The sequence below is a fragment of the Pteropus medius genome, unplaced genomic scaffold, assembly GCF_902729225.1.
Source record: "Pteropus medius unplaced genomic scaffold, Ma_sr-lr_union100, whole genome shotgun sequence".
NCBI lineage: Eukaryota > Metazoa > Chordata > Mammalia > Chiroptera > Pteropodidae > Pteropus > Pteropus medius.
The window spans coordinates 15,523,194-15,539,362 of record NW_024354502.1 but is presented as its reverse complement, the minus strand read 5'-3'; the positions used below and the strand labels follow the sequence as shown (position 1 = coordinate 15,539,362).

The window sequence follows — 16,169 nt, the reverse complement described above, 5'->3', positions numbered from 1 at the left end:
TCTTGGAGGTAACCAGAGGAGACGCACTGCCTCACGGACACAGTGGGCACTTGACTAGGAGTGGTAAATCTGAAGAGAAACTTTATGAGAACATGAAACTTACCAAGTTTTGCAGAATATATAAATCCCCTCAAATTCACATGTCCCTTAGAACTGGTCAGATTGCTTATTTTAAAATGCAATCTCTCACCTCACTCCTCCCGCTCTTGGTACTTATGAGCTCACTATTAAATTTTTATAAGATTTTAAATCTTGAAAGCTAGGTACTGTAGAAGTACCATTAAAAATTCATAAATCTTGTATAAAATATGTCATAATCAGACAGCTTACTTATCATCCTACAGAGCTAACACCATTTCAGGGTGGCCAAGTTCCAACTTTCTGTTCAGTAAAGGACGTTAGTGGATAAGCTGTGGAATAAAGACAGAGGCAGTGTCCTGTAGTTGCAAGAGTCCCAGTCGTGGATTTTGAAGGCCTTGTTTCTTTCTCTCATTTAAGCAAATATGTGTTTAATACCTATGTGGTGGGTCTCTCTGCTATTTCAGCCTGTTCAGTATGTTTTTGTCTTCCTGGGAACATCACCCTCATTTTCCTTTAGGAAATGGAGATCAGCTGACCCCACCCTGACTTCAGTATAGGCTTGTTACTTAGGCCAGCCAAATAAGCATATCCCATCTCAGTGGCCATGGTGATTGGTTCAGGGACATGGTGCAGAACACGATAATCAGTCCTAGTGCTCTGAGAGAGCTGTTGGCAAAGAGGTGCTCTCTTTTCTCTTGCGTTGCTAATCCATGTATGCCAGAAGCCTCCCACAGCGCCTGCCCAGAGCCTGCCTGATGACAAAGCCAACCAGGAGGTAAATGGGCCAGAGGTGGAGCATGACTGTAAGGAAAAAGAGAGGGTGAGAGGAAGTCTGAGTGCTGAGTGCTGCTGACTTCTCTATGCAGTGGGTACAAACTCGGGGGAGGGGGGAGCAATTTATATTCTACTTCCCATAAGTCAATGTGATTTCTCTCTTCACTTCTCATTTCACCTGATGGCAAAACAGTGACTCTGAGACAACTCAGTGTATCAGTCCACTCAGGGCCTGTCCTCCTGAGGCTGATTCAAAGTGCCACAGCATCGGTACGAGGGAGGATTCCATCAGCTGCCACATCTCCCTCTGAGAAGTCCACGACTCCACGGGGCCCTGCTTGCTGTCTACTCAGATCTCTCTCTGTCCTTGCTTCCACCATGTGGTCCCTCCAGATTGTCTGGCTGTCTCTTGACAACCCCTAAGTCCTCCAGAAAAGCTGTGTATCTCTGCCCTGACACACCAAATGACCTTCCTCTCTCTGTTATTTACACACAGGGTGTCAGAGTGCCTTCTGGGGTTGAGATGGACATGACATCACAGGTATCCATTCTTCTTCAGCCCCCAGATATGGAGCTTTCTCACATCTCTCCACTCCAGGACTCACCCAGGGCCATTCTTGGGATTTCATGGGCATCATACTCGCTTGTCTCTTCTCTAACTGCCTCTTTGGAAACCTGGGGTAGGAAAATTGACTTGTACGTAGTGATCTATTCTTCCCAGACCTATTCCTTTACATCAACTTTGTCTTTTGAAACTAAAAAACCTTGTCTCTGGTGAGAGTTTCTAAAGCCTGCTTTGAAGTTTGAAACCTAATAATCTCCTCTCTAGGTCTCTAAATGCTTCATGCCTGAAGTCAAGGAAAAGAAAGAAATGGCTGTTAAAGGAAAACTCAGTATATCTTCTGAGATTTGCTTTCAATTAATCTAGGATGGGAGGAGTGGGAAAATATAGATGAAACAAGATGCGCCATACATAGATAATTGTCGAAGCTAGACGAGAGCCCTCAAGGGTTCATCATACTAATTCTTTCCACTATCTTACTACTATTTTCTCTATGTTTTGATTTTTGGAACACTTTCATATTGTAAAGTTTTCTTTATATTAAAATAAAAGAAACTTTCAAAAGGAGAATAGGACTCCTTGGAAACTAATCTAGGAAGGTTAAAAAAACATTTCTTCCAAAGGTTCTGGATCTACCTCAATAGCTTTTACTGCTTGTTCTTTTGTTTCAAATTCCACAAAGGCAAATCCCTTTGGATCTCCAGTTGTCTTACAATGTGATATACTTATATGAACAACATTGCCATATTTCCCAAATACTCATTCAATCCAGTTGCAATTAAATTTGGAGGAAGTAACTGCTATAATAAATTAGAAGCAATATTAAATATGTAAGGATTTATACTCAGGAGATCAATAAATTTTTACTTTATTAAAAAAATAACAAAAGAAAAAGAAAATGAAGGGAAATAAGTTAATATCTAAATATTCCTCCTGTTAAAAAACAAAACTCGTGTACGACCATGCCACCCTGAACAAGCCTGACCCTGTCTGATCTCAGAAGCTAAGCAGGGTCGGGCCCGGTAAGTACTTGGATGGGAGACCACCTAGGAAGACCAGGAGCTGTAGGTGTAAAAACAAAAAAATAAGGGATAGTAAGTTGACAAGGTCTTTGCAATTTGGAGGTCAAATTGCAAAGACCTTGCCTAAAAAAATTAAAAATAAATAAAAATTTTTAAAAATCAACATAACATCATTTAGCTGTGGGACAACCTCAGTTATAATTGTAGTCCCCTTGTAATTGTAGTCCCCAAAGAAAAAGAGAAAGAATAGGAGACAGAAAAAAAAATAATAATAAAATAAAACAAAACAAAACTCAACTGGGTAAATGTGAGGATCGAATTGGCTTTATTAAGGGATTCATGAATCAGGCAGCGTCCTGGCTAGCAGGTAGAAGGGAGCTCCAAGAGGTTATACAGAAATGGAAGGGTTTTACAGGAAGAAGGTAAGGGAGCAAGGGAGCTTTCAAAGCAAAAGAGAAGAGAGGATTATATTTTTGCTAGGATATCTTCTATTTTGAAGGCAAGGGACCAGCAAGGGTTTTATCATGCGGACAACCTCTTCTTCCTCTGTGGGGGATGGAGAAGGCCATAAGACAGATTACCTCATCGGTGCTGAGCAGAAAATTCCAGACTGGTTGATTAAGTTTCTGTTTCTAGGAGGTATTGAAGCTATAATTAACTCAGATAGTAGGTCCAGGTTTAGTATCGTGGGCTTTAGCCTAAGTGATGCCATTTTAGGCCTGTGGTTTTTCTCTTTAACATTCCGTTATGCACCAATGTTCAGGATTTAGGTACTAGAGAATTATTCAAGGAAATCAATCTGATGAATAACTTGGATCAGATTCGTAATTTTGAAAGGTGACTCTGGCTGTTGTATGATCGAGAGTGTGTCTAGGTAGAGAAACTAGAGGAGACTAGTGCCTTGATCTAGAGAATTTGAGTCAGGAGGTGGTAGAGCTGGAGGGGTGGTCCAGGCAGGGACACTGTGTCTTACGCAGGGAGGATAATGGAAAACATGGCATCAGTGTTCCTGCCAGGTTTCTGCTTGGGTTACAGGGGGAACGATGGGGCCATTTATCAATATGGGGAGTTAAGAAGTAGAACAAAGATTGAGGAGAGAGAGATTTGGCTCAAGCCTTGACTTTGCTGTGAAATTTTTGAGGGGCCTTCAGAGAGTCAGCTAATTCTGTGTTGAATTTTTGTACATGTGAAATTGTAAGAATAATATAAAATAATTCAAAATATTTTAAACTGTCAAGGATTATTGTACCCAATGGTTGTTTTCTAAAATATATATGGTATGTTATATAAACCAAGTAAATAACCAAAGATTAAATCAAGAATATTTAACAGTCTTGGTCTCTAACTCCTCTTCCTGTACAGATGGAGATCATAGTAACACACTTGAATGGGAACATTTGGAGAGAACACAGTTTCAGATGCAATCAGGAGAATTCTTTGACTTAGCTCATCAAAGAAAGTATATTGATTTATTTTTGTAACGTGTTAAGTTCAAGCAACTAGAAAGAAATAAGATGAGTGCTGAAATTTGAATGGACCTAGGGCTATTCATTTTAGCCTAAGAAGAAAGAAAATAAAAAGACTTCATTCAAGATAAACAGTATTCATGCAGATACCAGCAAAGAAAACATTTACTGGTCCATCTCCTTCCAAAGGAGTAGGCAAAAACAGAAAATTATTTCCAAGCCAGGAAGCATTTAGTGCATGATATTGAAAGCTGACTTCAACACCTGTGTTTTTTTGTTTTTGAAATTTGCACTTCAGGGTTAAAATCATCATCTTAAAATCATTCCATTTCTTTCTGATAATTTTTTGGGTATCAATCCTCAAAACTTTTCTTAAGACATGAGATCTGTGGCCCAACTTACACAAGTGTTATTATAAGAATTCCTTTTGTCTTCCCTTTAAGAAAGTCATGGCTATTTTTCTTAAAGAAACATTGATAATTTATTCCCGAATTACAAAGCATTTTCCGGCACTGCAAAGACTGGAGATTCATTTTGTTATACTCCGATGTGCTTACATTGATTTAAATTCCCAGCATTCTGCTTAAATCTGACCTCTGTCTGATGCGGCCTTTATTTCTCTCATCTAAGGGGTTCCTGCAGGGGTCTGGAATGTCACTACTGAGAGAGCATGTCAGCAGCATTTCTTAGCAAAACACTGCCAGAAATACAGAAAATAAACATCTTTGAAAATAGCTGAGTTGAAGTGCTTCCAGATTCAACTTCGGATAGCTAAAGTCCCTTAAAGCCTGTTACATATTATAAAAATCAGGTCATTAACTGTAGTTCAGCTCGCAGATTGCAACATGACTTAGAACCACTGAAAACTAAAAGGCAGGTTCGATAGTAGCCCTATTGATCCTCAGGCAAGACAATCTCCTACGGACTTTGGGTTGGGGAAGAAGAAAGAGGCTGAGAACTCAGTACAGAGTGGGTCTCAAGGAGATGTAATGTCTAAATTTGGGTTGGCAGGGGTTGATCAAGAGCTCAGCACCTAATTAAAGCTGTTTTGCAAACAGCTCCCAAAGCAGGAAAAAAATGTCTCTATTTGGAATCAGTGATCACTCTCTGGGGAGTCATCATTAGCCAAAAATTAGAACTTAGCCCTTTGGAAAATCTTCACCCTAAAAGATGGTAACCCAGAGTGATGAAAATCACAAGTTCTGTGTTGGAGTCCTGGAACGAGGTCATGTTTGTCTTATCTGCACAAGCATATCTTACTCAACTATCAGACAAGGGATAAATAAAGCCTGGAAAATGCTCAAGCTCTAGGGAGCGAGTAATCAGGCTTTTGCATGGTGGATAAGAGTTCACCCATGAAAATCCATGTCCTGAGCAATAACTATGCTCCATCAATACAAGCCTCTCTGAAGGTGCTCCAAGGTCCTCCGTGCCAATAGGGAGAATATTCTATGCCTCCCTACAGGCATGTGAGTGTGAATTTTTAACCACCACTTGAGAGTATAAGGGATATCTCATTACCACCTTTAAATCATATTCAGACATGCAGCTCTATGATTCCATGCAGCCTGAATGGCAGGAAATGAACACTCCATCTTCATTTACTTTCTCACTAGTTTACTTGCCTCCGAGTGATACAAAAGTCCTGAGTTTCTTTTGCAGACCAAAGAGTCCAGAGGGGGCCACCCTGGTCACAGCTGAGATGCCCAGCGGTATCTCGAAAGTCAGCCAATTGTGCGATTCCCAGGCCACCCTGGGTATGCAGTGCTTCATGTGTGCCTGGGTGAACAGACTGCCCAGGTACCATGCAGCATCTCCACAGGGAGCTTCTTCCAGGGGTGCACACACAGTTCCCATACCTTTCCTTGTCTGGAGCATCCCCTGCTGTCTGCTCTCCCCTGCCCACTCCTCAGAGACAGAGTCAATTCTGAACAAGCCGGGGCTTCCAGGAAAGAGAGGCAGAGTCCTCTAGGGGCTCCCGGAATGGGCTCCCTAAGCGTGGGAAACACAGGGGCCCCGGCTGCCTTTCCCCAGAAGGAAAAGGTTTCACTCTGTGTGTGTCTCTCTTTCAGTCTCCTCTTCTCCCTCTGCTCCTCCTTCCTCACCGTTTCACACACTCATCCACTTCAGTTATAAAAAAGTAGCATTCGTGCTATCATTCGCTTACCAAATGAAGAAATCAAGGCTCAGAAATGTTTGATAACCTCCCCAGGTGAAAATGGTGTGTGACTGGTGAGGGAGCCATCTGGACCCAGGTCTGTCTGAGCTTCTAAAACTTTTGACAGAAGCAGGAAAAAAAGTCAGTATTTCAGAAGATCACTTGTAGGGAGGTAATCGTTATTTAACAACAACCAAAAAAGACAGGAGCTTAGAGAACATAATGTATTAACAGGAAGATGCTGCTGCTGATGGCGGGAAAAACTGGCCACAGAGCTTTTGGTTTTTGTCGTTCTTCTTTCTTCAAAGTAAGGCACAGAGCACACTTTAAGCTAAGGAGAAGGGACCAGAATCTCAGTTCGTTGATGTGTTTTATTCATAATCTATTCCCGAGTAACAAATTACTCAAAAATTTAGTAGCTTAAAACAGCAGATGTGGAGCCGTCGCATCTTCTGTGGGTCAGGGATCCGGGTGTGGTGTAGCTGGTGCTTCTTGCTCGGCGTCTCCCACGAGGCTGCAGTCATCTCGAGACTGTGACGGGAGCCCCTGCTTCCTGGTTCACTCTCGTGCTTGCCAGCCAGGTTCCGTTCCTCGTGGGTTATTGGGCTCGTCATGCCTTGTAAGTCTCTCCACGGTGCAGCTCACGACCAGGCATCTGGCTTCTGTCAAGCGAGCAAGAGGGAGAGAGAGAGCGAGAAATGGAGAGAGAATGAGCAGGATAGAAGCCACAGTCTTTTTGTAACCCGTCTTAATCTATTCAGGCTGCTATAACAAAGTACCAGAGACTGAGTAGTTTGTAAACAGAAATTTATTGCTCATGGTTTTAGAGGCTGGAAGTCTGAGATCAGGGTGCCATCACAATCAGGTGAGAGCCCTGTATTGGAGACTTCATGTGGTATCCTCACAGGGCAGAAGGGGCAAGGGATCTCTCTGGACCCTTTTTTTTTTTTTTATAAGACACTAATCCCATTTAAGAGATGTCCACTCTCATGAGTAAAGCACCTTTCTGGGGACCCGTCTACTCATGCCATCCTTTTTGATGGTTAGGATTTCAACATATGAATTTAGGGGGACAGAAACACTCAGACCATAGCATAAGCTAATCTTGGAAGTAACATATTATTTTTGCTGTACATTCTTCATTGGAAGCAAGTCTCTAGGCCCAGCCCACATGCCAAATGAGGGAATTACACAAAGGCACAAATATCAGGAGGAGGGAATTACTGGGGGCTTCTTAGAGGCCGCCTACCACATGTTGATGGGGTTGATGGCTATTAGACTACTTGAGTTCAAATCTTAGCCTTATTACTTGCTAGCTATGTGAGCTTCGATAAATTACTTCAGTACTTTGATCCTCAGTTCTCTCTTCTGTGAAGTGGAACTAAATATGGTACCTACTGACCTTGAGACAACCTGGATTAAATGAAAACTTAAGAGTCAAAACCTGGATTAATGTCTGGCACATGGTGAGCAATCAGTGACTTTTAGTTAGCATTATATTAATAATTATATCAGTTATAAAGTTCTTTTCTAGCTAATAATGTATACTTGGATGAGGAGGCTTTTAGCTTATGAAAATCATGTAATATAAATGAAGTGGTCACAAAAGAAACTAAAGCAACAACCATTCTTGTTAAAATGGAAAAACTTCACCTGTGTTGGTTCTGAGCGTTACTCTCAACGTAGTAAAATATCGAACAACTAAAACAACCTGAGGAAATGGAGTACTTTATTACTGTATCACTCTCATAATCGATTTCTTCTCCGATTTCATAAATATATTACTGCCCAAATGAGAATACTAACCGCCCACTGAGGAGTGGAGTGGGCTTCCTTGACTAATGCTGCCCTGTCATTTGATTCTGAGGTATGAACCCTTCCTCCTCCTTCCCTCGTTGTAGACGCCTCCATCCCAGTCCTATACACACAGACCCACCCACAGACATGCAGACAGTCAGACTCACTCAGAGACATAGTTAGACCAGCTTCTCATCCTATTTTGCTGCCTGGTCTCAGTGACAGTAAAATGGGTAAATATCTCTGTAACTCACAAAGTTCTTCATGAAAATTGCCTGCAGCTCTCATCCTTGTTGAGTTAGATCTGGTCCTTGGAGCCAAGCTGAGCCAGAGACCAGGCAGCCCTCCCCATCCTCACTTTCTGACTCTCTCTCCTGAGACTAGCCCCAAACTTCCCTCTTAGAGTGAGTTTTCTAATTGCTTTACGCAGAGAGATTGCTGGTGGCAGGGTGAGGGAAGGCCAGCCATTCACCGATTTACCATTTACAGCTAAAGTACAATTTCCAGTTTAAGTTCAGCTGGAACACCTTCTGGCAAAGAAACATCTTACTGTGCAAAGGTACTACTTTGAGAAGGGTAAGATACCGAAATGTTATTGTCAATTTAACATGAGAAATAACGGGTAGGGAGCAAAGCCCTTCCACACTGGGACTTGAGATAGGTTTTACAGGAGTAGGGGATCCATACAGGCCTAAGGCAAGTAGCAGAGTTAAGGCATTGACAGACGGGAGCCCCAAAGTAAGAGGTCCTGGGCTGCCGAGGAGTAACATTAGGACTTGGGGTGCTTCATTCCAGTTAATTCTGGAATCGTTAGGAAGATGACAGTGTTCTCTCAGGAGCCCACACAGGTCCCTTTAGAGGCAGGTGCTGCAGCTGGGTCACGGCTGAGTCACGTCCACCAACTCATTCATTCTGGTCTCAGGCAGGTTCAACTTGCCTCTCTCTTCTTCTATAACCTGTCCTGCATCTGCCATAAATAGATTATTTCTCCTTCATCTCAAGTCACCAGGTATGACATGATCTTCCTGAGATGGACCAGAGCAGGTGAAGACAAAGAAATGACTTTCTCTCTATCATAGAAGACAGTGTCAGACATATTCTTAGAAGTCAAGCAATTCGATTTTTGCCAGTTATAAAATCCATTACTTAAAACAGGAATCTCATGTTCTAGTCTTTTCAGCATCCCTTTCTCTCGTCTTTTGGTAGCTACTCCCTTATTTTATTTTGCAGAACCAGCCCTCCTACAATTTCATTTCATGTGGTTCTGGTGAGGCTGATTCTACATCTGTCTTCAGTGATAGGTGTCATTTATCACCAGTCCCAGAAATAGCAACTGAAAGTATCTCATCTCCATGCCTCAGTGATTGGCTAAGGCTGGGCATGTAGCCCATGCCAACCAAACATAAGCAATCCCGGAATGGTTGCTGGAATTTTTAGTAAAGAGCAATGCTTCTTTCTTCTAGGATTGCTAATCGGGCAGGATATAGTCCTGAAGCTTCTAGAGGTCACGTTGCTTTCTCGGGAAGGCAGCCTGTCTTGGAATGAGGCCGGGACAGAGAGAAGCAGAGGTTGTGGTTGGAACCAGTAATGTTCCTGTGGATTCAGCCGTGCCGGGACTTTGGGGGACATTTCCCTTCGGGCTAAGGCGATTTACGATGAGTTTCTGGCCCATACGACCCAAAGCAACCAATCACCTTCCACAGCTTCACTGGCAGGAGGTTATTAGCCCTAAATTTAAACATCCCAGATGGACAAACTTCCATTTTCAGCCAAGGCTCTGGATTTGGGGCTCTGATTCTCATTTCTTCCTTGTATTGAGCAAAATCTGCTGTCTTTAACCTCGTGTCTTAGCGCTTCATGTCTCTGTTCATTTAGTTCATGTCCAGTTAGGGAACAGTGAGTCTGAGAGCCCTGAGGTGGGTTTGACTTTTATGTGTTGAAGGAACAGCAAAACCCAGTGTGTCTGAACCCTCGTGAGTGTGTATGATGTCAAACGGGGTGAAGGCAGGCCTAAGAAAATTGGATTTCTTTGTAAGAAGAGTGAGAAGCCACTTTGTAACACAAGGGAATTATGTGATTTGAGTTACAGCGTTTCGAAGATTCCGAAGTCTATCCATGCAAACACTAGAGGAGGCCAAACCTCTGTCACCTGACAGTCCTTCAGAAAGCTGAAGTCACTGGTGTTGCCCACAATTTTCCTCTGTTCTAGCATAAATATTTCCAGCTTCTTCAACCATGTTTCATGTAACAGGGTTTCCAAGCTCCACAGCAACGGGCGTCTTCCTCTGCACTCATCCCGGTTTGTCAGTGTGCCTCCCAAAATGCAATTCTCAGACTGACCCCTGTAACTCCAGATTATGGCCCAAGCAATGAATCGCTCTATGAGATCATTGTCTTCTCCATCCCCTCCCTCTGCTCTTATAGCTGCAGTTTAACCTGCGGTCCCATTTTAGGCTGCCCCGTTAACCCCATCTATGTATGTATGTATGTATCTATCTATGTCTATCATCATCTATCTATCTATTTTTCTATTTATTTAAATTGACATATAAATTGACACAACATGATAACTTTATATATGTATACATTGCAAAATGATTATCATAATGAGTTGAGTTAACTTCCATCACCTCACATAGGTACAAAATTTTTTATGTGATAAGAACTTTTAAGATCTAACTTCTTAACAACTTTCAAATGTATGATACAATACTGTTAACTATAGTTACCGTGTGGTACATGCATCCTCAGAATTTATGTATCATATAACTGGAAGTTTATACCTTTGTCCCCTACCCACCCCCCACCCCACCCGCCCCGCCTCTGGTAAGCACCTATCTGTATGAGTTCGGTATTTTAGATATAGTGAGATCATATAATATTTGTCTTTCTCTATCTGAGTTACTTCACTTAGCATAATGCTCTCAGAGTCCATCCACATTGTCACAAATGACAGGATTTTCTTTTTTGTGGCTGAATAATATTTCATTGTGTATATATCTATATACACACATTTTCTTCATTCATTTATCCATCTATGGACACTTAGCTTGTTTCCATATCTTGGCTATTGTAAATAATGCTGCAATGAACGTGGGGGTACAGATATCTTTTTAAGATAATGATTTCATTTCCTTTAGATGTATTCCCAGAAGTGGAATGGCTGGATCATATGGTAATTCTATTTTTAATTCATTGAAGATTTTCCACACTGTTTTCTAAATGGTTGCCCCAATTTACAATCCCACCAACTGTGCACAAGGGTTCCCTTCTCTCCGCATCCTTGAGCACAGTTGTCATCTCTTGTCGTTTTGATGACAGCCATTCTAACAGGTATGAAATGACATCTCACTGTGGCATGTCACACGCGATCCCTGAGAGCCTACCTGTCCTCCTGCTACCTACCAGCTGGTAGTTTACAAGCAACCTTGGTATTTTCACTTCAAATTTCAAAAGGTCATATATAAAATCCATTTACCTCTTTCAGAACTATGAGTATAAGAATTGCCAGAGGTTTCGTGACTAGAAAAGATCATTTATCATTTAGAGGCTATTCAGATTTGCGACAAGCTTGAATCATTTTAAAAGTCAATGTTTGATACACGGTCAGTTTCTTTCCTAGCGTCAGCAGTTGTTTCAATTTGAGTCCTTCACGCCTTTTCATTGGGCCACGGTTTCAAGTCTGTAGATTTCAAAAATCATGATATCTGACCCAACTTGATCATTAAAATCAATTTTAAAGCATCATAAAAGGTATTTACTTCATAATTGGAAACATCTTTAACAATATCGTTGAATTTTAAAGTTTGAAGTGTCCTTGGAAATCATGTGATCCAAGGTCTTTATTTCACAGAGGAAGAAGCCAACATCCAGAGAGAGAGGGGCGGGCCTGGGTTCACGCATCCAGGCCGGAACAGCCAGAACCAGAACTGAGATCTTCTCTCCTCCGTCTCAGCACTCTGCCGAGCATAGCGCCTGCCTCCTTTCCTCAGCTTTGACAGCATGCTTAGATGTTTTCATTTCCCAGGTGTCTGTCATTGAATGAGTTGGAGGAGAGTAAGAGTGAACGTGGAGAAAGCAATCTTAGATGTTGTTGCAGTGACGTTGGCAAGTCCAATGTTCTGAAATAGGGGTGTGGAGAAAGCTGCACATATTCCAAGAAGTAAGAAAAGACAGATTCCTAGAGTGAGGAAAAGAGGAGAAACAAGGGTGAAAACGGGGTTTCCAACGTAAACAACAGGGTGGTTTGGTTAGTAGCACCACTCATGGAACTAGGCTATAGGGGTGGAAATCAAGAGACTGGTTTTTCCCATGGAGTTTGTGTCACCTTCCACAGTCCAACTGGGACTCTCCTTGAGGCATTTATGGACACAGGACTGGGTTTCAGGATGATAAATGCAGTGAGTATATTGGCTACTCTTTCAGCGAATACGATGTGAACACCTTCAATATTGTGCTTTGCACAGAGAACACAGTGAGAGAGGCAAGGCAGGTTGGTACCTGCTGTCTTGGCGTTCCCATTGTCACAGGACAGTGTGATCCAGTGAGCATTCTTGGTTGCATTATTCCTTGTGGATGTCAAGGTACAGCCACAGTGTACTGTGATTTGCCTCCAAAGGCCACATTATTCCCTGCAGAGGTCAAAAGAACAGACTCCACAGAGTTCAATGATTTGCCCCAAATTACACTCTCTGGAAAATGGCAGCACCAGCACTCCACTCTGCCTTTCAGTGGCTCATTTGGGCTCAAACCCTGCCCTTCCCTCCTCATTTCCTGCACGGTCTGGAGAGGAGCTTCTTTAATAAGAAAACAAGTGGCCCTTATTCCTTTTTGAGTCCCTGTCCCAGCTCAAAGTTACACAAGTACTGAAGACACATTTTAAGGATTTAAACATGGACTTCCTCCCTGCCTCGTGCACTGCACTGGCCACAGAGCCTCCCCTCTGCACCACCAGGGCCGATGGTGCTAGAATGAAAGAAGCCCATGACTTTGAACTCTTCTCGTTTTTGATACTCCTTCCTCTCTTGTTTGAAGTAAAATATCTTTGACGGCCACATGCAAATCATTCCTCAGGCTACAGTGCTTAGAGTGGAGGATCTGGCAGTTACTGGACAGCAAGCCAAAAATTTACATTATAAAAGGTTGTTTAGGCAGAATTAGAAATGTATGGCAAAACACAGGTTGTCCGCCAGTCATTCTCAACTTTATCATCGTAACAGCTTCTATTTATTGAAGACCTACTATGTGTCAGACCTTGTGCCAAGACTAAACTATATGTAAAATATTTTATTTAATCTTTACAATTTTCTTATTTGACAGATAAAATAGCTGAAACTTAATAAGGTTAAATAACTGGAGTGTGAATCTGTAAATTCCCTCCAAAACATGCTCTTAACCACTAAACTGAATTAAATTCCCATGCATTAAAATTTTCTCTAAATGTGGTTTTGAAGTATGCTGTGTTTTTCTCAGACCATCACATAAACTGTTAATCACAAAGGCTTTTTTTTTCATTTCTTTGACCATCTTGACTATCAGCGTAAGCTGAACGTTGAATGTGAATTGTCCTTTACACATTTCCTATGGTACAAACATTGCATTAAGCAGTCCTAAGGGGACTTGATGCAGAAGGGAACAAAGGATTCAAATTTTTAGAATAATTTGTTTACATTACAAGTTAATTTAATAATCATTATTGTCACATCTCACCTGAGGCAACAAGAAGTTGAACTGTAGATTGTTTTTAATAATGCAGAGATGTTGAGTGATATCTCCTTTACAAACAAGAGATGTAAAAGGAAATAAAAGCTGGACAAATTATGGGGAAAATGATCTATGCCATTTGATGTAATTGAGAGATTGTTTTTAGTATACAATAATAAAATGAACCAACTGGAATGACTCGATTGGAGAAACTTATTGGATTTTATCTTTATAAACTTTGAATGGGAGATAAATACCAAGAAAAATGTATTTTTTAAGGATAAGAATAATAGTGAGTGAAAATTTATAATTTTGTTTGATTTTATGTTCTCAAACTCTCAGCCCTTTCATGACATGAAATTTCAACCCCCAAGCATCCCTACATGTATTCTCTTTGGTTCAAGACAGCATGTAAAGGAAACAGACGCTCCAACATTCTGCAAAGTCAAAGGATTCGGGTTTTCAATGTGCAGAAATACTATCAGTTTGGGTTTGAGCAGGTTTTGCCTTATACCACAATCGGCCACTAGATGGCGAAATATGACACGAAATGGAGGCTTCAGAGACAGTTGAAAGTCTGACTTGGAGTGGAAGTAGAAAGAATTAGTGAAAACCTGTAATTGTACTATCTTTATAATACAGTGATTCCTAAGTCTTCTAATTAAAAACATTTACTGATTCATTTAAATGCTTGCCTAGAAGTTCTAAGGCAATGTCCCAGCTGACTGCAAGGCTGGTTCTAGAGCTCCACTTCCGAAAACCTGTCTCTTCCTGTCCCTGCCAGTGTCTCTCCCAGGGACTCAGTGCTTAGCAGTGTTTCTCAGTGCCAGCTACCGGTCTGCCTGGGTCCCAATTATCATCATTTCCTGTCACATTCTCCATCATTCTTCTTGACCTTTCTCTAGCACCCTTCATCACTTCCTCCTCGCATATTTGCTTGGACCGAGCCCAGCTGTGGTCATTCTTTTAGATGTTTTTGACTCATTTTGACTCTTTGGAGGCCTAATGAACTCATTTCTCAACATTGCACCTGATAGGATACTATATTCTAGGTCCTAGCCTGAACCAAAATGAGCCCCAAGATGCAAAAGGAATGTTTCTTAAAAAAACAGTTCACATATATGTTTCAAGAAGGCTGATGGAGAGGAAAAGGATGAGACTCAGACCAGTCAACAGCTTATTCGAAGTTTCTTATCAGTAATTGCTAAAAATAGAACCAGATACTCCCGACACCTGATTTGGCACTCCATTTGCTCAATAGTATATTTCTTCGATCATTCAGTGAAAGAACAGAGTAGCAGTTTTGGGGGAAAACCCTGCCAAGTAGACTTAATCATCTTTTCCAAGTGCTATCAGTGAAACCAGTAATAGGGAAAAAGTTTTCTGCTAGCCTCTCTGCTGTTCTGGACTTAATAATTTCTATAATACTTAACACCCTGGAATCAAATCATGTTACTAGAATCTCTTGTTAGAGATTAATAAAGTGAAAGTGAGACTGAAATTTCCCAGAGTTAAGTGCTCTTTGTGAAAAACCTCCTGTGCAATGCATAACATGTCATTTTATAAGCAGTTATTATAAAATGTTGAGATAGGCCAGCAACATTCTCCACGAAATCTTCCCTAGCCAAATGTACCTAACTTAGACCAACCTCATTTCTTTTGAGCCTGGCATATAACAGATGCGCAGTTCGCACAAGGAAGGAAGGGAGGAAGGAAGAAATGAAAAGGAAGAGGGAGATGAGAGAAAAGATATATCTATTGAAAAGATATAAACAAATGCTTTTAAAATCACCAGGAAACATGCTTCTTTGTCTAGCTGAGATGAAGAAATGTCAGCTCTCTTCTCATAACCAACTGTTTTAGGCATTATAAAGAATATTCCTAATCTTGTTTACTAGACTAAACGATCCTAGCTTCTAAAGATTTCCCTTAGCGCTTTCTTAAAAGACAAAGTTATTCGAGATTATATTCCATTGCTTTTTACGATCCTTTTAAATGTTATCCTCATTTGAGGAGTTATTTATATTGTTAAAAGAGAAATCAGATGAAATTTGTAAGTTTTTAAGGAGAATATATATTTTGAAGGCCGGGGAAAAGTAGTTTATCGAAATAACTACTTTTTTACATACAACCTAATTTTATTGGAATAAAATTATTTTTGACAGAATAAAACAGATTTATTTTTGAATCTAGATTTTTCAGTCTCCCAGCAGGACATTCACACACACTCTCTCTTTCTCTTCCTATGCTATGAAAAAGTAGCCAAACATAATACTTTTCCCATGATAATAATATTTAATGAAATAAACTATTAAAAATTTCCCCTGAATTCGTGAACTTCAGAAAGAATTTGTTATAACATATAAAAAATTCAGAAAACCTATCGGCAAATATTGTTGGGAACATACAGATAAATTTTCCAGTTTAAGCGTTTTTCTATTTTTAATCAAACTGTTATCTATGAACCACCTTCATCAGAATCACTTTGCAGAAGGTATTTCTGCAATACTTCTTAAAAATGCTGATTCCTGGTCTTCATTCCCACCCTACAGAATAGAATCTCTAGAGTTGAGTCCAGAAAATTGGCATACTCCCCAGATAATTCT

General features: G+C 40.9%; 1 pseudogene; it reads left to right on the top strand.

The window, feature by feature from the left end:
• The first annotated feature begins 2,369 nt into the window (after nucleotides 1-2,369).
• On the top strand, nucleotides 2,370-2,488 carry LOC120595814 (uncharacterized; annotated as a pseudogene).
• The last annotated feature ends 13,681 nt before the right edge of the window (nucleotides 2,489-16,169 follow it).